Here is a 26,972-nt window from a genome sequence, read left to right as displayed (position 1 = left end):
TTCCAATGGATTTCTGATCTCAATGATATGGAGATTCCCTTCAACTGTATAGATGCTGACCCATCCATGCCTACCCATCCTGTGTGACTCTCCTTCTCTTCCTCCTATAAATTCCTGAGGGGGGATAAAGGGTCCATTCAGCACATTGATGCCCTTCCTTGAGTTCTTTTCTATTATAGGAACACCAATGGATACCAGATGATGACCATCATCTTCCCTCATTCTCATATGAGAATGTTTTATTTTGGTCATATATTTTTTCTGATGATATACTTTTTTTTTTTGTAATGCTTCTCCAATATCACTCCATATTTGTAATATGTGGCAACCTATTTACGAACACCATGAGCTTTTCCATTTTCCTTTAGGAGTAATCCTCAACACCAAGTCTTTGGAGGTTGTAATATTATCTAACTGCTAACCAATAAGCAACACCAGGAGAATATTGGTGTTAAAAAGATAAAGCATACCCACTGTCCCGACAATAACATACAATTGGCAAATTAGCATATAGAGATCTTAAGTCAGTATGCCATTTCCACATAATGTCACTTTCTTCCCTCTTAGTACCACCATACACTTCTAAAACTATGTTCCTATGATCTAAGATTGGTGCTAATAATGGGACATCCAGAACTGTGTAAATACAAAGTAGCAAAGAAGGCACCCTCAGAAAGAGACAAGAGGTGAGATGTGCCAGGTGAATCAAACTACCACCACGGACTCCCTCTAGACAGCACAGTAGAAACAACTCAGGACTTTGAATAAAAAAAAAGTGACATAAATAAAAGTGACCCTTTCCCCCCATCCAGACAGCTGGCCCTACTTACTGCCAGATCCCCACAGTCATTATCAAGAGCTGTGGAGAAGGGGTTCGCTATCCTTGCCACTACCAATACCAACCATTCACTGACTGCCACTGAAAAGCAGGTGTGCAAGCCCAAGAACCCCAAGACAGGAGTATCTCCAGTCTACTATCCTTGCTTCTAGTCATCCAAAGACTAAACCCTTGAGGAAAAACTACCTGGCAACTTCCTCTGCAAAGTCTGCAGTCCCCACCTCCTCAGGAACCACAACTCTTGAAGACTATGAGGGGAAAAGTTCTCTACACCAAAGTCAGAAACCAGTATGATTTTATGAGTGAAAATAACATGAAAAGAGATCTGTTTTCCCACTGTGCCTTAAGGATCATGGGACCTTTTCATCAGATTTGCAGCTGATTCCTCCTACATGTACAATTTCCCCCTATTAAAATGTGAGTTCCTTGAGAACAGGGATTATACCTATTCTATTTGTATTGATCCCTAGAATTTAGCACTTTATGCTTTGCTAATAGTACTTAATAGATGCTTTTTTCATTAACCCTCATTCATTCATTCATCTAACATAATGAGGCAGGTTCAGAGAAGAGAACAGGGAAAGAATTAGGGCAATATAAACCAAAGAAAAAGAAGGAACTCTTTTCCTGGATAGCCTGGGTTCCGGAGAATACAGGGCACTCTTTATGCTCAGGAAGTGCTATAGTTTTGCATTACTATACCCCATATCTCATTTCCATTTATCAAAAACTTGGGGCTAGGAGAGGGGTTCTTACAGAAGTGTTTTGAACCCTAGTGGAAGACCCCTAAACTCAAGGCAATATGTAGACACAGTAGTCTCTCCTTCAAAACTTCAAAAGCTTTGAAGGCAAGTATGGGTGATCAAGGTTGGAGAGACAACCATCCCTATTTCCTTCTCTCTGCATATCCAACATCAAAGTTTGGCCAGAGCTTTTAAGTGCTGCTACTACCAAAAATTCATATTATGAAAATGCCCTACTAGTGCCTACTCCAGAGGCAGCATGGCATAGTGTATAGCATGATGAGATTAGAGTCAGGAAGACCAGCACTCAAACTCCATCTGTTATACTCAGAGCCACACCTAGGACAGGGCAAATGGAGCTTTGTCCAGGACATTGACACAGGTCAGGGGGCATATTTCCTCTTTGTGGCCACCAATTCTAGTGGCAACTTGGCTCCAAAGTGGAGAGAGCATTGGACTTGGAGTCAGGAAGATCTGAGTTCAAATGTTGCCTCAGGTATTTGCTTCTGTGTGACCCTGAGCAAGTCACATAACCTCTCTCAACCTCAGTTTCTGCATCTGTAAAATGGAAATAAGAATAACACTTATCTAGCAGTGCTGGTATAAGGATAAAATGATAGAATATGCAAGGCACTTTGTAAATCTTAAAGTTCTAAATAAATGATAGCAATAATAATGATGATGATGATAGCCACCATTAACCCTATTTCTTGTCTGAGTCATTCACCACACAGCATCATCATCACCTACCATGTCCTGTAACCTTGGCATCCCTCTCCCAGTCTACCTTTCTCCCAACTCCAACAGATGTGAAGGATAAATGGCCCACTGTCCTAGCATGACTGCTCCCACTGTCTTCTGAGCCAAATCCTCATTCCTTCTGCCCACCCAGCCATTTCTGCCCCAGCTTTAAAAAGGTTTAGGTACCACTACATCTACACAGTGGCTTTGTGGCCCTAGGCAAGATAATTTCTGTGCACTTCAGGTAATTTCCTAAGACTTAAGGGCTAAATCAAAGGTGCTTTGATGGAGGAAGTTCCTAGATTGGGAGTTCCTTATAGACAAAAGCCACAAAATCTTTATATATTCACATATCATGTACCCTATATTGATATCTTGACTAAATTTTTCCTACTAATACAGCATAGTTCAATTCCAAGTGCAGAAGGCTCCCTGAACTCTCTGCCACCCCAATTCATGTCATAACAGCTATTGCAGATCCAATTATCATTTCTAGCACTCCTGCAGAACAAAGGCACATTGAAATGTTAGAGGAAAGCCTCTGGTTTGAGTCAATAGGTACTCAGAAGCCAAGATTATAATACAAATGTATTAGTATCAGAAATATTTCTAAAGCACTTTGCAAACCTTAAAATGTTATAGAAATGTTATCTACACTGGGCATCATTAATAATATGGGATAACTCCAAAACCAACAGTCTTACTCTGATGATTCATTGTGGCATAGAGGTAACTCTGGTTTGGCAAAGGTTATATCAATAGAGCACAAGCCATTTTTTCCTTCTTTCCTTCCTGCCTTCCATGATAGGAGTCTCACCTCCATTTTGTAGAATCCTTACCTTCCTGTAAGACTCAATTCTAAGGCTACCTTCTGTAGGAAGCTGTTCCTGATCTTCCCAGCTGCTAGTACCTTCTTCTTTGAGATGATCTTCCATCTACCCTGTATATATCTATTTATTTACATGTAATCTCTATTAGTGTATGCTCCCTGAAGACAGGGACTTCTTGCTGCTTTGGAGCCACAGTGACTACCATGTAATGGTCACTAAATAAGTGCTAGTTGATTAATTGATTAAGTGACTTGCCCAAGACCATGCGGTAGTGGGATTGGAAGCCATGCCTTCTGGCTCCAGGGACAGAATTCCTTTCATTACACCACCCTGCTTCTCATCTCCTTGGTGATACATATTTTACAGCTCTTTTAGCACACATTTCTTCTTTGGGAATATACAGCACCTAAGTTACACCCACTTGGAGCTGGGTTTGGACCTGGAAGGGATCTCAAAGGGTCTATAATCCAACCCCATCATTTTTGAGATGAGGAAATGGAGGCCCATGGAGGTTAAGAGACTTGTCGAAGGTCACACAAATAGGAAACATCAGAGACATAATTTGAACCTAGATCCTCTAAACTTCCTTGTATCCCTGCCTCTCTGAGAGATGTAATATGCCTTTTTTCCACTGACCTTAAGGCAACCCAGAAGTTTTATATATAGGATCACAAACTGAGAGCTAAAAGGGCCCTCAGAGTTCATCAAGTCCAACCTTCTCATTTTACAGGTGAGGAAAACAGAGGGGCAGAGAAGTGAAATAACTTGTCCCAGGACACATAGGAAGTGAATGGCACGGCTAGACTAAGAACCATATCCACCACTCTGCTATCCCACTGTTTCCTCCCCTTCAAACAGAAAGACTAATATGAGGCAATTCCTCAAGTCCAAGAATGTCTGCTCATTGAGTACAAAATATTCATTTAATGGCTAAAGATGTTCTTAAAAAAAACTGTGAGACTCTTAGCATCCACTCTCCCCTTTTATTCCATCCTGCTACCATAACTGCCGACGTGGATGAGGACCACACAGCAGCTAGAGATAAGCAACAGGAAAGGAGAAGCCATCTTCCTTCCCATCTCCCCATCCCAAGAGGCCAACCGTGCCTCTGAGCCCAAGAAGCAACTGACAAGGCCACTCCATTTCTTTGCCCGTCAAAAAATGGACCTTTTTTTTTAGCTCCTACTGTAGATGAAAATGTAATATTTCTGTTTGCAATTCCAATTTCACAGCTGACTAGCATCTGCAGAGACAGAGAATTCTAATAAAATTGCAGAAACATTTAATACAATGACTGGCAGATGGGCCAAGCATTTGTAGCAACTTCATTTTCCCAATTATGTTAACAGAACACGGCATGTGCTTTTCTGAGGCACTAACACAGGTTCATTTACAATTGAAATCTAGTGACTAAAACACTGATTAGGACTTTGGAGGGGCATCTCTGCTTACCACCTGAAAGGTCTAATAATATATAAAGACTCATCTCTCTTTCCCCTTGAAGTAACATTTAGGGTTTCCCTGTTTTAATAAAGTTATTCATGGCAATTTATAAAAAAAAATGTTTAAGTGCAAAAGAAGCTTCCATGAATTATGTATGCACACTTGATTTATAAATTAAGAACAACCAAGTGTTTTAAGTCATAATAGAAAATGCTTTTTAAAAAAGGAAGCCCACTGAAGCATTATAAAACTGAAAAGGCATAATTGGTAGAATGGAGTAGAGTGGGGGATGGTCTATAAGATTGCAACTCCAGGTAGAGTAGATGTTTAGAAGAGCAAGACAGAATGGGATGTTCTCATTTGGAGTATAATTAGTGTTATCCTATGAGAAAAAGTAAAGATACATGATGTTGACCAGGGACAGGGGGTTTATAGGGAGAGAATGAAAAGTGTTATGACCCTTTGTGCATTCCAATTAATTTGAATATAAATGATTGCTTATCAATCAACAATGTAGTAGAATGTCAGCTCCTTGAGACTGAAATTAAGTCAGCAAGCATTTATTAAGTCCCTATTGTGTAGCTGACACATGACTAAGGGTGTGGAGATGGAGGAAACCAGTAGAAAAAAGATAAGCAAAAATAGTCCCTGCTCTCAAGAAGCTTATATTCTAATAGGGGAGAGAATATGCAAACAACTACAAACAAACAGGATATGTAATGGGAAAAAATTGTAGAAAATTTTAGAAGGAAGACAGTAGCATTAGGGAATCAGGAAAGAGTTCTTGCAGAAGGTGGGATTTTAGCTGGGACCTGAAGGAATCCAGGGAAGCTAGGAGACAGAGAGGAAGAGGGTAACCATTCCAGGCATGAGGGACAGTCAGTGAAAATGGACAGCTGGGAGACTGGAATATTAGTATATGTGTGAGGAAAAGCAAAGGGGCCAGTGTCATCCCTGTAGAAGGGTATATGCAGAAAGTAACATATGAGAAGAGAAAGGTAGGAAAGGACAAGGTAACAAAGGGCTTTAAAAACAAACAGAAAATTTTATACTGGATTTTGGAGGTAATAGGGAGCCAGTGGAGTTTAATCAAATAGGGTCATGACATGGTCAGACCTAGGCTTTAGGAAGATTCACTTGACAGATGAATAAGGATTGGCTAGAACAACATGAAATTTGAAGCAGTGAGATCAATCAGAAAGCAATTACTATAGTCTAGTGTTAAAAGGAAAATTCTTCATCTAGATTTTCAACCACACTAACAGGGAAAAAATCAGGATAAAGAGAATTAAAAGGAGTTTATAAGTTCATCAAGGCAGCAACACATTGATGGGCTGATCACTGAAGATCAGCAATGGCTTTAGGTGGAGACAGCTCTTACAGGTGACTTTGAGACAATTCAGATAGATCTGCCTCAGCAAAAGAGGTTGGACCCTTGCACCTCAGTTCCTCCCCAAGGTAGCAAGAACATGACATTAGCAGGTAGGAGTAGGCAACAAAGAGCAGGTGAGACAAAAAACTGCAGGCTTGGTCTATCCTTCCCCACTAGAGCCTCCTCCAACATTGGTTGATAAGCAGGGCTGGGAACAATGGATAACTGAATCAATGTAACTTTCAACACTAAGAATTAGGTAATAAAAGTGTCCCAGGGTGTTCATATTGTCAGAGGAGAGAAGGGGGTATGTGAGGGACTGTCTGATGTTGGCAGTTGCCAGTTGGGCGCTGTGGCAAGATTAGGGTAAGATCTGGGTATATTTGGAAGTCGAGGCAGGGGCTGTGGTAGGCAGAGTTGTGGTGAACTGGGATGGGCTGGGTACGGAGAAGCCCTGAGGCAGTGGGCAGTGCTATGTGAGATAAGCTGGGTGCAAGGAAGTAGCAGGAGCTTGTGCTCCTGAGGCAAGGGGCGGTGCCACGTGGGAGTGGGACGGCAGAGGACTGAGTTCCCTTTGCTTAGTCCCCTCCCTATATGCAACGTCAACCCCAGACGCCTCCATCTTGTGACCTTCCTGACTTCCTGGGTCCCTTTGTGTAGCACTGACCCCAGACGCCTCCTCCCAGTATCTGAGTCTGACTTCCTAGGTCACGTACTCTGTCTATGCACTAATCCCAGACGCCTCCTTCCTGTATCCGGTCCTAGCCTCCTACGTCACTCCCTCCCCCTTGGTGTGCTAAACTCAGACAGCCCCTTCCGGTATCTGACCCTACAATCATTGGCTAGTAAGCAGGCTGGGGAGGAGGGGCTAAGTAGGTACTTAAGGACGAGCATGGTCAGATCACGCTCTCTCTTGGCTCCTGCTCTGTTGCTCTGGCCTTGCTGCTTGGGCTTGCTGTGATGGCCTCTGAATAAAGCTCTGGTGTTGGCGCCTCCCGATGGTTCGTCTCTGTGTGTTTATCCGGCTGAGGACCGAAGACTTGTGAGTGAGTATGACTCTGGCAGCCTGCTCCTTATAGGAGGAGAGGGTACGGCGCGGCCGGCACAAGGTCGGCGCGGCCGGTACAGGGGTATATACAAGAGATGGTGCAAAGGTAGGATCTAAGATATTGGATAAAGGGACTGAGAGTGAGGAATCAGGGAGGACACTTAGGTTGTGAGCCTGGGTGACTGTGCCTAGGAAAGAGTAGACATTTAATAAATACTGTCTGGTTAGTTGGTTGGTTGGTTGACTGAACAAACATTTATTCATGTGCCTAGTTTGTGCCAGGTAATGGAGACGCAAAGACGAAAGTGAGCCGATCTCTGCCCTCCAGGAATTTACTTTTTACTAGAGGCATAGAGGTTTAGACTGATGTTTAATTTTAACTGTATAATAAAACATTTCATTTTAAAAGAAAAAAGTATACAGTCAATGAACAAGCCAGTTGTTACTGTTAACTAACCAATAGTCAGCTAGGACATCGCCTAAACATTTGATATGTATGAAAGACTGCAGAGGAACATTAGGACAAGGACAATGTAGGTCTTTCCTTAAGGAGCCTACAACTTAGCTACATGCTCTTGAATGTTTATTCCCCTCTCTGGGGCTCAGTTTCTTCTTCTGTAACATGAAACAAATTAACTTTTTCTTGTCTTTGCATCCCCCATGCTTAGCCCACTACCAGGCACATGTAGGCACATAATAAATAATTGTTGATTAATTGATTGACCCCCTCAAGGGTTAATATTCTATGTTCATAGAGTATATCCCAAGTGAAGACTGAGAAAGAAACTGGAAGGAATTAAATATTATGTACATCCTACCCCAACTCAAGTCCCCTTTATGTGTTGTCTCCCCCCCACCAATTACAATGTAGGATCCTTGATGATGGGATTTTGTCTTGCTTGCTTATTTTTGTATCCCCAGCACTTAGCATAGCACCTAGTGCAAAGTAAGTTCATAATAAATGCTTAGCACAGAACCTAGCATATAGTAGGTACTTAATACATGCCCGTTGACTTTATGTGTATATCTATCTACTCAACAATTTTTCTATTCCACAAGATCATTTTGTGCCTTCCAGGTTTGCAGTCTGTGAGAATAAAGATCCTCAGACCATAGATTTACAGTCTGAACAAAACTTATAGATTGTTCACATGATGTACTCATTTTACAGATGAGGAAATTGAGACTCAGAGGATAAGTAAGCTGCTCTCATTCATGCAGCTGGTGAGTGGCAGAGTCAGGTTTCAAACCCAGATCTCTTAAACCAAATTCAGAGTTCTTTCTGCTGATGATAAGTCCTTATATGCACTCCTCTTCAGCCAAGTCCCAGGTGGATCCAGTATCCCCTCCTCCCCACTTGGGAAGGCTGAGTGTGGCGGCTGGTGCCACTTTTGTCCAGCACCAGTGCCATTTCCCATGGCCCTATTCCTCAAACCTTCTTTAGCTCAGTCAATTTCTAATCTCAGGCAGTTGCCATGGATGCACCTCCTTATCAGAATAACATTTTGGTCAACATTTGCCCTCCAGCAACCTCTAGTGAGGAACTGCAGCTCTCAAGAGAGAATTTTGAAATAACTCAGGAGGTGGCTTTATTATTGTTGTTGTAATTCCAGCATCTTATATTCTAACTCCCACAAAGTTTATATCTTCTGTCAAGGAAAAAAAGATTCATACAGTATATTAAAAGGTCAATGCTTTAATTAAATTGGATACAGAAAACCCGTAGTGTTCTGTATCAATGGCATACCTGACTTGCCATGTTAATATTATTATGTTATTGTTATTGTTCAGTCGTTTTTCAGTTGTGTCCGACTTTCTGACACCATTCGGGGTTTTCTTGGGAAAGATACCTTAGTGGATTGCCATTTCCCTCCCAGTTCATTTTACAGATGAGGAACTGAGACAGAGTTAAGTGACTTGTCTAGAGTCACACAGCTAATAAGTGTCTGAGGCCAGATTTGAATTAATGAAAGATGAATTTTCCTGATTCTAAGCCTTGTGCTATATCCACCATGCCACCCAGCTGCCCCTTATATACCATTCACAATGATTAATAGCTTGCATTTATATAATAACTATACCTCCCCTGAGCCTCAGTTTCCTCATTGATCAAATGAGGGGGCAGGATTAAAAATAATAACCCATTTATAGATGGACTACTATGTTCTACCTACTATATTCTAGGCACTGTACTAAGCACTTTACAAATATTATCTCATTTGATCTTGCAACAACCCTGGAAGGTAGGTAGTATTATTATCCCCATTATAAAGTTGTGGAAACTGAAGCAAACAGAAGTTAAGTGATTGACCAAAGGTCATATAACTAGTGTCTGAGGCTAGATTTAAACTCAGGTCTTCTTGACTTCAGGGGCAGCACTCTATCTACTGCACCACCTGGCTGCTTCTAGATTAGATGGCCTGTGAGGTCTAGACCTAGGACCTTATGCTTCTAGCACTTTCTCCTATATCCTCTCATTGGATCCTCACAACAACCTTGGTCATGGATCGTTAAACCCATTTTACAAATGAGAAAGCCTAAGTTCAGACAGGTAATTTTACTATTAAGTGGCAAAGTATAGATTTTATCCCATTACTTCTGATGTCAAGTCTTCTATTCTTTCTCTGATTTCATATGGTATCCTTCATGAAATACAAAAGTACTCAGCCAACACTTTCTCCAAGTTGTGCCTATGGGGGATCTACCCAATGCAATGGGGGCTTTCCTCTAGATCAGTGGTTCTTAATGTGAGGTCCATAGATTCCCTGGGAGCCCACATGGAGAGATTTGAAGGGGTCCGTAAACCTGGATGGGAAAAAATTTACTTCTTTATTTCAATGTAATTGATTTTCTTTGTAAATTGTGTGTGTGTGTGTGTGTGTGTGTGTGTGTGTGTGTGTGTGTGTGTGTGTGTATAAAACTTTATCCATTGAAAAAGATGATCCTGAGAAGGGGTTTAAAGACTCTGGAGTCTAGAACACACACACACACACACACACACACACAGAGAAAGAGAGAAAGAGAAAGAGAGAGAGAGAGAAGTTTAAGAACCCCTGTTCTGGATTTCTTGACACTATATGTACACCAATGGAGCACATGGTCCATCCCTTACTGTCCCTTTTTCTCCCATTTCTCATCACATAATTCACTGAGAATAACTATCCATTGAGGAAGGCCTCCAGCCCATTAGGAGCCCTCCTGTAGTTGAATTTCTGGAAAGACCTAGACAAATGCCCCGCAAGATGGTCAAAGACGGCCAGCAACAATCTGGATCATTGGAAAGAACTTCCAAATCTATGAGAACACAAAACCATCAATGTATGGCATACATGGCTTCTCTCACACAATAATTTGTTGACAATATTCTGGAGCCTGCTCATAGTCACCCCTGCCCATGCATTTCTCCACTGGCCCTTGAGAAATCTACAATGAATGATAGCATCTAAAAAGACAGAATGAAAACCATTCTCTTGGCCCTCAAGGAACTTACATTCTAGTGAAAGGGATACAACCTACCAACAGATAAGTATATACCAATCAATTCTTCAGCAACTGTGCTATTCCCTCTTCCAGTAGTTTCAATTGAAGACATTAGAAAGATGAGCTTCATTTCCAGGAGACTGGAGTCATTAAAAACACTGTACCCTCCTTTCCTTCTTTGAAAAAGTAGGAGGCTATAGGTGTAGAACATTGCATGCACATTCAGATTTCATTAATGTGGTAGTTTTGCTAAACTGCTTTTTCCTTTTTTTTTTTTTTGATCGAAGGGATACCTGGGGGGGGCAGGAAGAAGGGATACATTTGTAGATGAAGGGAAAATAAAAATAAAAGATAGCATTAACCATTTTTAAACATTTTAAAGCACTGTATAATTCCCCCAAAAAATACTATCTAGCCCTTTCTTCTCTTTCTAATCAATTTTTTTTTTTAACCTAAGGATGCACTTTCTGACAGAGCTAACCTACAATGGGACAAGCTACCTTGAAAGATGGAGATTTCACTCACCAAAGTGCTGGATAGAGTCTTAGGGGTCAAGTAGTTTGAGGTCATTTGTTTGGATAGAGAGAGAGGAAACTGATGTCAGAAACTGTGTGTTCCGGGACTGAGGAAGAGTCTCCATGTGCTGGAGAAGAGCTCTGAGTATATGTTTATGTGTCATAAAGAAAGATTCCTGCCAAGGAAACAGAAAATTGAACCCATCAGGTGGAGTCTTAGTAAGGAATGCTGCCTCAAAAACCTTCAGAAACAATCTGAGTGGAGGACGATACTCAGAGGGAGCAGAAATGTGTCTAATTGATACAAGCACATTATACTATGTAACTTTCAGAAACATAAAACATGAGCTTAGGACAAATGATCCAAAAGTGACATCAGTAGAGACAAAATAATTCATTCATAACTAGACAATACAACTTTGTTGCATCTTCCCCAAACCCCATCAGTTCCTTAAAATGGATATTTCTGGGATAGGATTCTTGGCAAGACAGGGAGGTGGGGAGCAAATCCTGAGCCTGCTGGTTTTGGAACAATTCATGCCCAGTCTGCCAGAGAAGTAAGAATAGCATAATAGAAAGGGAACTCTTCAAGTTACTAGCTCTGTGGTCTCAGACTTAACCTCTCTTGGCCTCAGTTTCCCCACCTGTAAAATGAGGGGAGGGGCCTCTGAGATCACCTCCAGCTTTAAATCTATGATCACATCAACAAAAGCCTGATTTCTTCTGGGGGCTATGTTTGTTCTAAAAGCACTTATGACATTGTGCTCACTTCCTAAGCAAACAAACAGCTTTGTGTCCCACTGCCCCGCCCCCACCTCTTTCAGAAGCCCAATCACTAAAGAGAAGCCTACACTGAGTCCCACATTTGGTTTCTAACCTCCCACTTTCCCCCAGCCCTCAGAAATACTTGAGAAAGAAAGATGAAAGGAGAGAGCCTGCCACATGATGGAAAGCTCACAGATTTCCCTCCCACACAGAAATTCATCAAGGGCTTCAGCAGCTGTGCTCCCTCTCTGGGTAGCTGCCTGGACTCACCTGAGAGAGCATCTGCTCAGCTCACTCCTTGTGCTTTGTCCAAAGGAAGATGAAAAGCATTTAAGCTGCTTTAAGGAAAGAATTTTAAATAGCTTGGAAAGCACCACCTTGTATTTGAGGATTAAAGCCACACACAGGGTGAAAGTCATTTCCCCATTGGTCCAAACAATGAATGAACCAGAGGAAGAAGAAGCCTTTGGAAGCCTGGGGCTTCTTTCTCCAGCACGGGAGAAATATTTCCAAATCTTTACAAGGTTGTAGAACCCTACATCGAGGAACACCCAAGGTCATAGGATTCCATACCGAGAGCTGGAAGGAGCATCCAAGATCATCTAGTCCAGGGGTGGGTAACTTGTGGCCTTGAGGCCACATGTGGCCTTCTAGGTCCTCAAATGTGGCCTTTTGACTGAATCCAAACTTCATAGGACAAACCCTGGGATTTCACAAAACAAATCCCTTCCCTATTTTGAAGATGTGGAAACTGAGGCCCAGAAAACAGAAAGGACTTGCCCAAGGTCACACATCAGAGTTAAGATTTGAACTCAGGTCATGTGATTCACAAACCAGTGGTCTTTCCATTTCATCACATCAGAAGGAAGGGCCACTCTAGCCATCTCCTCTTTGATTCCATATATACTTATAATGAATGAACTAAAAGCCTTTATTGTTACTGAGTGCCAAACACTGTACTAAGCAATGAGGATTCAAATAGAAAAAATGAGACAGCCACTGCTCTTAAGGAGCTCACACTCTGATTAGAGAAAACTACACATAAGCCAAAATTCAGCTGCAGAACAGATGGAAAGACCCAGGAGTCCTAAGGGTGCATCACTGCAGCAAATAGAAAGGCAAAGGGATCTTAGATTACATAAGCAGGTCAGATGGTAATGCTGACCACTCCAGGCCAGAGGATAAAGTCTAGAGGACCCGAGGTGGCATTAGCAGATGGAAAGCTCTGTCTGGGGCTCCTCCATCTAGTCAAAAGGAAAGGAGGTATTGACTTCCATCTCATCCAAGGCAGCCTTGGTGAAGGGAAAGAAAGTAAGGAGGACTTCCCTCACCCCACCCCACCCCACCATGATAGTCAGTCTTTGTTGGTTCTGGGACTATCTGGGACCAGAGGAGAGGGCTAGTAGGGAAAACTAGGGGTGAATGGCACCCCCTGTGGAAACAGGTCTTCCATAAATAGATATCTGGTATACCCATATGGAGGGGTAGCAGGACAAAAATGACATAATCTTTGCCCTCAGGGATTTACATCCTATTAGAGGAGACATCCAATATACATATAAAAATGTGTTTTAGCAAATACCAAAACGAAAATCACTGGGCTTGAAAAGCACACCTAGCAAGTCCCTAAATTGCTATATAATCCCAGGTCTTCCAGAGTAGCTGGGTAGAATGAAAGAACACTGGTTTTGGAATCAGGTGACCTAGGTTTGAATTCCACCTCTTTGGCTTATGAACTGTGAGAAAGCCAGATGGCACAGTGGGTAGAGTGCTGGGTCTCAAGTCAGGAAGAATCAAGTTCAAATCCCAATACTTGCTAGCTATGTGACCCTGGGAAAGTCCTTAACCTCTGTGTGCCTTGGTTTCCTCAGTTTTAAAATGGGAAAAGTAACAGCCTATACAATCCAAATAACTCCTGTGTTTGCACTTCAGAGTTTCTGTACAGGTCTGGTCTTTTCATCAGGAATGCTTGGAAGTTCTCATTTCATTCAAGATCCATTTTTCCCCCTGTATGGTTAGATTTAATTTTGCTGGATAGATTATTCCTAGCTATAACCCTGCTTTTGGGAATATCTTATTTCCAATTCTCTACTTTTTCATAGTGGAGGCTGCTAAGTTGTGTGTGAATCTTGACTTTGACTCCTTGGTGCTTGAATTCTTTCTTTTCTTTTCTTTCTTTTTGACTAAGTAAAAGAATCCACTCTCTATCTTATCTTACCTAGCCTTAAACACTGAATTAGGCATTCCTCTGTCAAACTGAGACCTGTGAAAGACCTTAGTTTAAAAAGGACAAGGTCTCCCACTGCAACTGACGAGGTATCATTCAGTTTCAGAAGCCAAGACCTTTGCCCCTTTTCGCCAAAAGGAATTTGGCTCCCATTTGTTTATGGACCCCAGAAAACCCTTAAACTTTTAGATTCCTTATAGACTCCCCTTATCTCCCTTGGAAAGCCTTAGCCTTACCTTTTGACCTTATTCAGATGTGCCTTCCTCCCAAGCCCTAGAAAGAATCTGGCTCCCATTTGTCTACAGGCCCCAGAAAACCCTTAAACTTTTTTTATTCTGGTCTAACTCCCCTTATCTCCCTTTGAAAGCAAACTTCTACCTTCAAGTTCCCTTCATTATCTATTCCCATTGTTTATTCAATCTCTCAGACCTTCCAATCAGAATTTTCACCTCGACCCTTTTCTCAACCACCCCCCTTTCCTCTGACCACCCAAAGTTACTTTAGTGTATTTAAGATCCACCCTGGCCCCCATTCAAATGCTGAGAATCTCTCGTGCCCACTCATCCTTATGGCGTCACCTGGCCTATGTGATTTATGTCTAATAAACTTTTTCTCTGGCTGGAAAAAGATTTGAGTTGAATTCTTTCAGGCAGGGCCCAGCACTGCAATCTTGGGGTTTCCCAGCACCCCAAAACCTCTAAACCTCTTCACAACCAGGGCCATCTCCAGTTTTCCTGATCTATATCTGGCCACAGGACCCAGATGGCTCTGGAGAGAAAGTGAGGCTGGTGACCTTGCACAGCCCCGCCTCACTTAAATCCAATTCACTTGCATATTATTTCATTACCTTCCTTCTGATGTCACAATCCTCTATGAGAACAAAGGACAAACAACAAGGCTGACATTGAGATAATATTTGTAAAGAATTTAAAATAGCCCCTGAAACATACCAGGTACTCCATAAATGTCTGTTTCCTTCCTTCCTTCCCATCTGTATGACCTTGGGCAAGTTCTTCACTCCCTGGGTCTCAGTTTCTTCATCACAGTAAAATGAGTGGTTGGTTTAGATAGCATCTAAAATTTCTTCCCACCCCACATATATGCTCCTATGATCACAGTAAAGTCACTGGTATCACCTTACCCCTGCCTAGAACCCCATTCTATTGAAACAAAGGGAATAGCCATTAAAATCCATTTCTACAGATATTCAGATTCCAGCTCCTTTAAGCAAAAGATGGAAATGCATCTAGTACTCATCAACCAGAAGTGGAAGTGTGAGAGGATACAGTGAGCCTTCCCAGTTCTCTTTCATCAATAATTCTGAGTTCCCATCTTGATTTGATTTCCCAAGCTTTCCCATCTCTGGCTGATCCTGACCTTCCATCTGTATCCCAGCTCCTGTTCTGGCCTACTCACTATTAGGTCTCTCTGAGCTGCCTGACAGCCACTTCTGCTGACCCTGTTGGCATGACAACTCCCACTTTCTGGCTCCCTGGATCTGGACCTCGTCTTTATGCTTCCCCACTGTCTTGTTTATCTCTGTTCCTTGTTCTAATGCTCAACTCTGACCCCATGCAACAAAACAGCTGCCCTGGACTGCCACCAAAAGCCTAGTCATTAACTCTTAAATTTGCATGACAACTTGAAGTGGTTTGCAAACAAAGAAAAACAAATGCTGGAGAAGAAGACTCTGGGTCAATGAATTGCAAAAATGAATATACTCCCAGACCCCTTTGCAGTGGATGTGCTTAAAATTCCCCATGAATAGTAAAATCCCTTAACACTGCATTATACCAAAAATAGGTAGAGCAAAGCTTTCAATTAGAACATTTAAAAATGCTAACAAGATAGTTGCTTACAGGGCTAGTGTCAGGGTTTGTAGGGGAAAGAATCTGGAAGAGAGCTGTCTATGGTCAGCCTGAGGGTATGATATAAAAACAGAGCACTGCACCTAGAGTTAAACCTGAATTTGAACCCCACCTCAATACTTACAATCAATGTGATAAAGGGTCAATTGCTGAACCTCTCAGTGCCTCAGTTTCTTCATCTATAGAATACGGATAATATTAATATTTGTACTGGCTACCTATTAGGGTTGGGTTTTTTGGAGGGGTGGGCAGGATGCAGAGATCTAGACATAAGATTTCATATATCAAGAAAATTGTCTTTATTAACGCAAATTGGCACCTGCTTTGAAACAATCTTGGAGAGTTGTCTGGAAACACCAAGAGATTAGGTGACTTGGCCAAGATCACACAGTTACTATCAATAGAAACAAGCCCCAGTATGTATAAAGCTGGACTTGAACCCAGATGTTCCTGGCCCAGGTAAGCTCTGTATTCACTGTGCCAGTAATGAAATTATGATTATAAAGTGCTTTGAAAATGTGAACATGCTATGTAAATGTATTCGTGAGAGATTAAGACAAAGAAGGAGGGATGGGGAGATGACAATAGTGATGACAGTAACAATAATGATGATGATAAAGAAAAAGATAACTAGATAATATAGAGATGCTAGAGGTAAGTAGATGATAGGAAGGGAGGAAGGGAGGGAGGGAAGGATGGAAGAAAGAAGGAAGGAAGGAAGGAAGGGAGGGAGGGAGGGAGGGAGAGAGGAAGATTTTAGAATGTAAAGAGGATACTGTAGAGTTTGAAATCACAGTTTATAAAATTTAAATATCAGAAAGGCACTAAGAAAGAGAGACAGAGAGAAAGAAAAAGATAGAGACCAGGAGAGAAGACAAAAAGACTAAATGGGTTAGCCCTGTGGGTAAACCACAAATATTTGAAATTTCCTTCAATGCTTCAAGGTCCTGTGATTTCACTGGTATAGACATGCGCCATATCAATATCACCTCATGCCAGACATGATGAAACAGAGATCCAACAACTGCCCTAGGGTACTCTTTCCAATATACCATGGATCAAATCCAGTGATGAGCTTTTCCAAATATGGCTAGGCCAGTCTTTGAATGACAGAGTCAGTTACAGTTTTCTTGGCTTGGCCAGCCTTACCAGAGCTTGCGTTCCACTAATTTGTACAGTCTTCACCTCCATCTCCACAAGGAGGCATCAGAGGAGGATTTGGGGAGTTTGAAACTACTCATTAGGAAATCATAGAATCAGGAAGATTCTGTATAGAAGTCCATACTTCTCCAAGCCATTTGCCAGGTCTATGTAAACAACATTGTATTTTTTCTGAGTTTTCCCAAATACCAACCCCCTACCTATGTGCAAGCAACCTGGATGGCCCCTAACCAGCCAGGATGAACAATAACAGATCATACTGTCATCCCACTCCAACCCCCACCCCTAACCCTAAGCCAGGAATATCAAGACTCATTCAATGAATTCAGGAAATGAAAAGATCACTTCTCTCATGCTAAAAGAGATTTGGGGAGAATAACGGGAACCAAAGTGAAATTTAAGGTCCTGACTGAACTCTCATTCCTTAGCAGCCAAAGAAGATGGTAATTTCTCTTGAAAGAGCCAATGAATCATATGTTCTTAACCTGGAGTCCATGAACCACTTTTTGAGAAATATTTTGATAATTGCATTTCAATATAACCAGTTTCCTTCGTAATACTATGGATTTTTTTTTTTGCATTCAACAACATGACTCTGACCAGGAGGTCTATAGGCTTCACCAAACTGCCCAAGCAGTCCAGAAAAACACACACACTAAAAAGGGTAAGAACTCTTCTCCCAGCACCATCCCCTTCCTTCTCAGTCCTTGATCACTCACAGACCCATAGATGGTATTAGCTGCAAAAAGCCTGCCTATATCCCCATTTCCCACAACCAAATATTTTCACTGTATTAGAAAAGAAATTAAAAGAACTGTTCACCTTTCACCTAGCAGCTCATTTAAAAACAAAAAGAGCCCCAATTGTTATATACCCCCTGCCTTTGCTTTTTAAATAATTCACATAGACTGTTACTAACAGTCACATTTTCACACACAACACACACACACACACACACACACACACACACACACACACAAACTGACTCCTTACAAAGTTTTCTTTGACCTTTTGTTAATAAAAATGATCTGCCCTGGTTCAGGAAAAAAGGATGTCACATTCCTTCCCAATCTTGTTTGTGGAACTTTGGCTCCACTGTCTGGTAGTAATTTAAACACAGATACACATTATACACACATACACACTCTCACCCACAGTCATCCATATCAGCTCTGGGATTATAGATTTTCAGCTGGAAAGTACTTAAGATCATTAAAATAGTAACAACCCACAGTTACATCTGATTTTAAGTCAGATTCGCAAAACGTTTACATATGTGTCACGGGCACTGTGACACATGTTATCTCATTTGACCTTAGAGATCTCTAAAAGGAGGGGATTAAACCAGATCGATCAATCAACAAGCATTTATTAAGTGCTCACTATGTTCCTGGCACTATGCTAGTCACTGGCACTCAAAGAAACAGGAGACTTCCAAAGTCCCTTCCAGCTCTAAGTTGAAGATCCCATAATTATTGAGCCCAATCACCTTATTTTACAACTGTAAATTTTATTACTGTATGCTAGGCACTGTACTAAGTGTGGGGATACCAAGAAAAGCCAGAGTCCCTGTTCTCAAGGAGCTCACATTCTAATGGAAGAGACAACATGAAAAGAATGGTACGTAACAAGAAATAGATTAAATTGGAGATGATCAACAGAAGGAAGGCAATAGAATTAAGAAGGATTGGGGTGACTTCTTGTAGAAGGTGGGATTTTAGCTGAGACTTAGAGGAAGCAAAGGAAGGCAGAAGATGGAGTTGAGGAGAGAGAGCATTCCAGGCATGGAGAGCAGCAGTGTCAATGGATTATAGAGTAGAGAGGGGTGAGTAACATGATTCTATGACTAGTAAGAAGATTAGAAATGAAGAAAGGGCAAATTACAAAGGGCTTTGAATGCCGAACGGAATATTTTATATTTGATCCTGGAAGCAATAGTGGACTATTGGAATTTATTGAGTAGGAGGGTAACATCATCCGACTTGCACCTTGGGAAAAAATTCAACAGCTGAGTGGAGAACAAGAGAGAAACGAAGCAGCTGAGACACAGAAGGATTAAGCAACTTGCCCAGAGTCACAGAGGAATAAAGCCAGGTTTTGAGCCCAGGTACTCTGATTCCAAATTTAGTAATCTTTACAATATGCCATAGATATTATATGTGCATCTGAATGTGATATTCTGTTCTTTACAATGGTTTCCATGTGTGTACATAAATATACATACACAGAAGCATGTAAGAAACTCAACTCAACCCAATAAACACTTACTAAGCATCTACTTTGTCCAAGGCCCTAAGCTAGAAGCTGGCAATATAAAGACAAAAAAAAAAAAAGGAACAACACTTACCCTCAGGGAGTTTGCACTTTGATGGGGAAATGAAAGAATCCAATATGTAACTAGATTAGGAAATCTGAAGAGGTCATTTGAAGACAGAAAGAGCCACCAAAGGAGATCAGACAAGGTCCTGAATTAGCCTAGAAGGAGCTAAGGTTTCTTAGAATTGTGGGTGATGAGGGAGTTTATCTATGTAAAGGCACAGAGATGAGAAATCAGGAGACAGAGAGTCAAGTTTGGTAAACTAGAAATCCAGTTTAGCTAGAACAAAATACCTTATCCAATTCTATCTTCATATTTTAGATTTATAGATCTGCAGCTACAAGGGACCTTAGAGTTATCCAGACAAATCAACTTATTCTACCAGTGTCGGAACCGAGCCCAAATGAGGTCAAGCAATTTTCCCAAGGTCACACAAATAAGGATTTGAATACAGGGAGGTCCTTTGACTCCAAATACTGTGCTATTTCCTCAGTACCATGTCACCCCTTCCAATAAGCATGCTTTATAATACAGAACATCTTTTCCACCACATCTATTCCACCCTGCACCTCACATATCTCTCTTTTAACTAATTCAAAATCTTCTATAACTTTTTATAGAAACCACAAGTCAACCCCAATGTCCTCTATTCGATGATTGTTATCAGTGAATTTGTTAACTAATATCCCCACATGATCCCCACATTCTAGTACCCAAACAGAGTCTCACTTTTCAAACCACCTATAGACTAGATAAATTTCAGGTACACAAACTCCCTTTTCTCATTTAGCTGGCTCACACGTAAAGTCTCTCCCAGACCTTCCCTGTCACACTCTCTCCTTTCTTGTAGGCTTTTCCTCTATCCCTAAGCCACTGTCCTTTCTTCTAAGTTCACCTTGCAGCTATCCTCCAGATCAAATCTGTTTCTTCTAGCTCCCATTTTGTGCCTGGAGGAACAAAATTCTCTTTATCATTGGACAAGGGCCCCCTAGCTCCTTTTCAGAATTTAACTGATGTCCTGGAAACCACATGAGCCTCAACTCAGCCAGTTTCCCTTGGATTCCATGCCCAGAAATTGCCCACTGGCTTTCCTCTGTTCTTGGTACATGGTACCCTTGCTCAGGCCCACTGACCAGAGTCTATAATTTGGATAAGACTATCCTGTATTCCCCAACCTCTCTCTTTTCTCTCCTTTTTCAAACCCATAAATCTAAAACAAATTCTCCATTTTTTTTCAGGATTCATCTTTAAGCTCCAGCATGATCCGCTCACCTAAGTGGCACACAACTTCCATTGTCCAAGTAAATTAGCTTGATAAACCTTCATCTAATGTATACAATATCATCTCCTTCCACAATATTGACATATAGAAATCCTCACCTGTCCTATCAGACTTAGGCCTCCCATCAATTCAAATGTACTAAGAACATTGGAATAAGAACATTTTGTCACCTAGATTTGGATCTGGAATGAAGCATAAAGTTCATCTCCTTCAGCCTCCTCTCTTGTTACAGATAAGGAAACTGAGGTCCAGAAATGGGAAGGAAATTGCTAAAATCACACAGGCAGTAAGTGGTAGAACTGGGATTATAACTGAGATTATAGAATAGATAATAGAAAAAGTGCTAGGCACTGCACTAAAAACTGGAAATATAAAGACAAGCAATCAAGATAACATCCTGTCCTCAAGGAGTTTTCATTCTAATGGATCATAGATTTAGAGCTAGACACAATCTTGAGGTTATCAAATCCAACCTCCTCTCATTTTATAGATGCAGAAACTGAGAAGTAGAGAGTTTAAGTGACTTGCCCATGATCACACATATAAGTGGTAGACCTAAGATTTGAACCCAGGTCCTCTGAGTCCAAATTCAGCTCTACAACCATACTGCCCCCATTATAGTCAAAATGTCTTGTTGAATAAGGGCAGGAGAGAAAATGATGGTGTCTTGGGCATAATTTGTTGTTGTTCAGTCATTTTTTCAGTTGTATCTGACTCTTTCTAACCCCTTTTGGGGTTTTCTTGGCAAAGATAATGAAATGACTTTCCATTTCCTTCTCCAGATCATTTTTCAAATGAGGAAACTGAGGCAAACATGGTTAAGTGACTTGCCCAGGGTCACACAGCTAGTGTCAGATTTGTACTCAAAAAGACAAGTTTTCCTGACTCCAGGCCCAGCACTCTATCTACTGCACCACCTAGCTGCCCCATAATTTGTTTACAATAACACTAAAGCCAACAATCAGAAATCCTATAGCCAGTGAGACTAAATTCCAGCAACTGGAAAGAACTACTAAATCAGGACGCCTAGAGGTAGCATTACTTTAAAATAGAAACTAGAATACATGGAGTCAATGAGCTTCCCAAGAAGGTTCCTGTACAGAAAGAAAGAATAAGTGGGCCAGAATACATCTTTGGGGCATGGACAGCCACAGTTAATGGAAAGAGGAAAAACAAAGGACAAGAAAAAACCAGAGATGGAGAGGGAAACCAAAACAACAACATAAAAGTTGTGGAAATTAATCTGGGAAGCAACATTAGAGATAAATTACTTCTAACTCTCTCCTTTTACAAATAAGTAAGCAAAAGCTCAGAGGTAAAGTGATTTTCCCAAGGTTCTGAAGTGAGTTTGTGGCAGGTTCTAGATTAGGCCCTGAATCTCCTGATGCAGATGGGTGTTCTCTCCAGTGCCACACCCTGTAGCATCCCTAATCCCAAAGCTAACATAGTTGTCATCAAGGAGTTGTTGAAAGATCAGCCCTCAAGACCCAACCCCAGGCTTTGAGACAGGAACAACCAGCTACTGAAACAAAAGGATGAAAAAATAACCCTATGATAGCAGATGTTCTCTTTTAACAATTAATTCTAGTGTGGATACACGTTTTTAAAAGTGTGTTAAATTCCAGCACTGCCAGAAGATATATGTTAAAATTATGAATGTTACACCTGGAAACCTCCTAACAGTCATCAAGTCTAGCTCCCTCATTTGATAAAGAAAACTGAGGTTCATAGATGGGAAATGACTTACCAGAGTATTATAAGGTATCCTCAGACCCATTCTCCTTGATGATGTCGGAATTAATATGTGATAACATCTTACTGTGAGCAATGGCATAGCAGAACCTGCCACTCTTTCACCTTGCATTGTAGGGTAGAAAGAACACTGGCTCTTGAGTCAGAACACCTGGTTCAAATCTCACCTCCCACCATTACTACCTGTATGACCTTGGACAAGTCACTTAAATTTCTAAGCTTCACTTTCCTTATTTGTAGAAGAGTGGGGGAGGTAGGACAAGATGGCCTCTCAAATCTCTTTCAGTTCTAGACCTCTGATCCTCTGATAATTATACAGGAATGATCTCCAAACAGGTCATGGGATTGAGGTCATGACTTTTCATTGTCAAATGAGGTAAGACCCCCTTGATTCAGAAATGTGGTCTTATGAGAGTGTTTGGGCTGGATTAAGAGAGAGAATTTTCTGTTCATTTAATGGGGGCCAGAATCTCCTCATTCCAAATAGACTTCTTCATTGGCAAAGTTTCCTATAGGATGTCACATGACTCTTGGGAGTTAGAACTGATCTACAGCCTTGGGTCTTAGTATAAGACCACATGACTGAAAACAAGCTACCTGGTTTGACTGGAGCTTTTACTTTGAGCCTTGATTGCTCTCTCGTTTTCTTATAAACAGTAGGCAACAACAATCTAAAATGACTTTCTGTCCTGTTTTGTCTCTTCTAGAAGATGGAGTAATAGAGAAGACTTGGAGATTCCCAACTTCTCTGAGGGGAGGCATGGACAGAAGGCTACTTTTGTACCATATAGCAGAATAATCATATATCTATCTATCTATCTATCTATCTCTCTCTCACCAAGATTTGAAAATCCACAAGGCCTCATTTTCCTGAAAGCCTTGTTAAATATAGAAGTATAAAACCATTTTAATACATTTTATAAGAATGATTGTGTGTCCCTATTTTAGGAAATATTTTAAAAATATTATATACTGTATATGTAATTAGATATGATATAATTTATATAATTATTTATAGATTTGCATGTTTATAGTAGATAGAGAGCTGGCTTCAGAACTAAAACCACCTGGATTCAAGATATACTTCTTATACTAACTGATTGTGTGACCTTGGAGAAGTCATTCAACTTTCCAGTGCTCTAGGCATCTCTAAGATTGTAAACTGCAGGGAATATACCAGCCTGCATTAGTAAAGGCTCCCTATATACATAAAATCACAGATCTAGTCCATATCCCTATCCTTATTGTGTGTGTGTATATATATGTATGTGTGTGTATATATGTATGTGTTGTACATATATGTATATCAAATTCATGAATGAATATTTTCGTGTGTCTGATAGTACATTCACTATCAATGCAGGAATTCTCCAATATTATACATACTTCATGGTCGCTCTCTCTAAAGCAAAACTGTGATTATTCCTTGGGGTTCAGATGTGCAAATGCACCATACCCAGGACCTAAATAGCCCAGGATGTCTGATCTCCAGCAGACCTGTAGTACATCAGACTCAACAAATGGTAAAAGTTGGTGATTCCCCTTCTAACAGTACTAGATTAGACTAGAATCCAGATCACCTGACTGCCAGCGCAGAGCTTTCCACACTTGTCTAGGTCCAGCATTCAGTTGGTTTCCAATAACTATCTCTTCTTTGACAAAATAACTCTAACACAGCCCAAAGTGACTTTGGCAGGATCGAGGTCAAGGTAATAGCAAAGCTATCCAGCACACATCCCAGAGTTCATAAATTTTCCCTTGAAGACCTCATATTCCTCCTTCTCTGAGACATATTTTTGCTTTCTGCAGTTGAAAGCTAGTGACTGCTGCATATCAGAGGGGAAATACATCTCTCTCTGTTCCGAATTATTCATAAAATACACTTCTTTTTAAACACATGTGTAAGGGAGTCCATGAAACTTCATGAAAGGAAAAGATACTGGTCTAACTTCAAACCCTTTAGAATATGAGGGATGCAAACATTACAATAACATATTCATGAGCCCTCTTGAATGGTTTGGAGATTATTTTAAATATTTCCCATTATTCTCAATATAAATGCAAATTCTTATGTTCAATCAAAAAGAGAAAGAGCCCACAAAGGAATACAGTTAACTATCATTTCTTCGATAAATTAATAGCCCTTACATTTTATAATCATGTTCCAAACTTATCATCTTCCCCCTTCACCAACATGGTCTTCCTCCTAACTTCTCTAGCTCTGTCCATTGCTCCATCCTCCCCCTCATAAATGGGCTAATAACCTTGGAATCAATCTCTGACTGTTCCCTCTCTCCAAACCCCTCCATTTATATGTCCTTTGGTCTCAACCTCTACAATATCTCTTCCACCTAGTCAACTGGCTGGTTTGTATTATAATGGGTTCCCCTTCACCAGAAGTCTTAAAGCAAATGTTGTAATACCATTTGGGGGCATGTTGTAGAAGGGATTCTTAGTAATGTGTGGTCTGGATTGATTGGGCTAGGAGGGTCGTTCCAACCCTGAGACTCTTTAGTTCTGTGGCTATTATAATGGTCTTTAGATGGCATTCCTGTTTCTAGGCTGTCTTCTCTCCAAACTATCCTCCACAGTTACCCAAGTCATCTTAATAATGGATTGCCACCATCACTTCATTCCTCTATTCAAAAACCTTGAATGACTGACTTCCTACTCACTAAAATTTAAACTTTTGATCCTGGCAATCAAGGCTCTCAATAATCTGAATCCAACTTACCTGCCCAATGTGCTCTTATCCTACTTCCTTTTATATATTCTATGTTTCAGCCCATTCCCTCTACTCCTCTATCTACTCCATACCCTTATTCACACCATTTCCCATGCTTGTAATAATCCTTATTCCTTGCCATCTCCATCCATTGAAGTCTTTCCCTTTAAAATCCAACCCAGATGTTGCAGCCTCTATGCAGCTTTCCCCAAGTCCTCCAAATAAAGGTGATCTGCTCCCCTTCAAATCTCTCTTAAGGCTTATTCTGTTTATCCCTTGCCCCTGTCATAGACTATCATGAATCACACATTGTGTGAATGTCCTAACCTTCCCCTAAACTCCATCCTATGATTAGATTGTAAGCTTCTTTAAGTCAGGTACTATTATGTTTTCATTCTTCTGTCTGTAATCAATCAGTCAACAAGAATTTAGTGCTGTGTCTTTTTCAGTCATGTCCAACTCTTTGTGACCCCATTTGGAGTTTTCTTGGCAAAGATACTGGAGTGGTTGCCATTTCCTTCTCCAGCTCATTTTACAGATGAGGAAACTGAGGCAAATAGGGTTAAGTGACTTGTCCAGAGTCACACAGCTAGTAAGTGTCTGAGGTCAGATTCGAATTCAGGTAGATGAGTCTTCTTTACCCCAGGCCCAGCACTCTATCCACTGAGCCACCTGGGTGCCCCAAGAATTTAGTACATGCCTACTATGGTCTATAGTATAGAAGCAGTTAGATGGTACAGTGGATAGAGAACTAGGCATGGAGTCAGGAAGACCTGAGTTCAAACCTGGGCTTAGACAATGACTAGCAGTATGACCTTGGGTGCGTCACTTAATCTCCATTTCCCTCAGTTTCCTCAACTGTAAAATGGGGATTATAATAGCACCCATTTGCCAAGGTTTTTGAGAGGACCAAATCAGATAAAATTTGTAAAGCATAATGCACAGTGCCTGGCACATAGTAGGTGCTATATAAATGCTTATTCTTTTCCTTCTAGGCACTATGGCAGGCATTGGAAATACAATGACAAAAGTGAAAACACTACCTGCCCTCCAAAAGTTGACAGTCTAACCTGGGATATGAGAGAGGGAGTGGGGTGTCAGGGGAGGTGATTAGATAGATAAATAAAATAATTTGGAGAAAAAGCATTAATAGTAGGGGAGGGGTCAGGAAAGTCTTAATGTAGAAAGTTTTGCTTGATTTGCTTCTTAATAGAGAAATTTTATGAAACAAATGTGAGGTGGGAGTATATTTCAGGCATGACAGACATCCAGGGCAAATTCACAGAGGTAAGAGATGGAATGCTGTGTCTGAAGAACAGCAAAGAGATCAGATTGGCTAGCCCACAGTGTACATGGACAGGAGCAATATGCAATAAGGCTGGAATGGTAGGCTGGGGACAGATTGTAAAAGGCTTTAGACATCAAACAGAGGAGTTTATATTTAATCTTTGCACGTGGCAGACATTTAATAAATGTCTCATCCTCACAACTCTTACCTTTCCTCAGGGAGGGGATATCAGAAAAAAATTATATCTATCTGCTCCACTTAGATATTGTTAGTCTAGGGAAAAATGATTTTTAGGTTCAAGATTCTTACCTAGTCACTATCCTCTGAAGAAGAAGGAGTGCCATTTGTGTTTAAAGGCTTGATCCCTTCCCACCAAATACTATAATTATACAAAAGATCATCACAAATAGCAAATAAATACATTTATTATAGCAGATAGCAATAGGAATCAGAGAAGTTACACAGATATGAATATATCAGACAACCAAACAATACACAGAATGAATAAGCTCTCCCACTGGAAGCAAGATGAGAGAGAGAGAGAGAGAGAGAGAGAGAGAGAGAGAGAGAGAGAGAG

The sequence above is a fragment of the Vombatus ursinus genome, unplaced genomic scaffold (assembly GCF_900497805.2).
Source record: "Vombatus ursinus unplaced genomic scaffold, bare-nosed wombat genome assembly UNPS02014822.1, whole genome shotgun sequence".
Taxonomy (NCBI): domain Eukaryota; kingdom Metazoa; phylum Chordata; class Mammalia; order Diprotodontia; family Vombatidae; genus Vombatus; species Vombatus ursinus.
Note: the sequence above shows the minus strand (reverse complement) of the source record.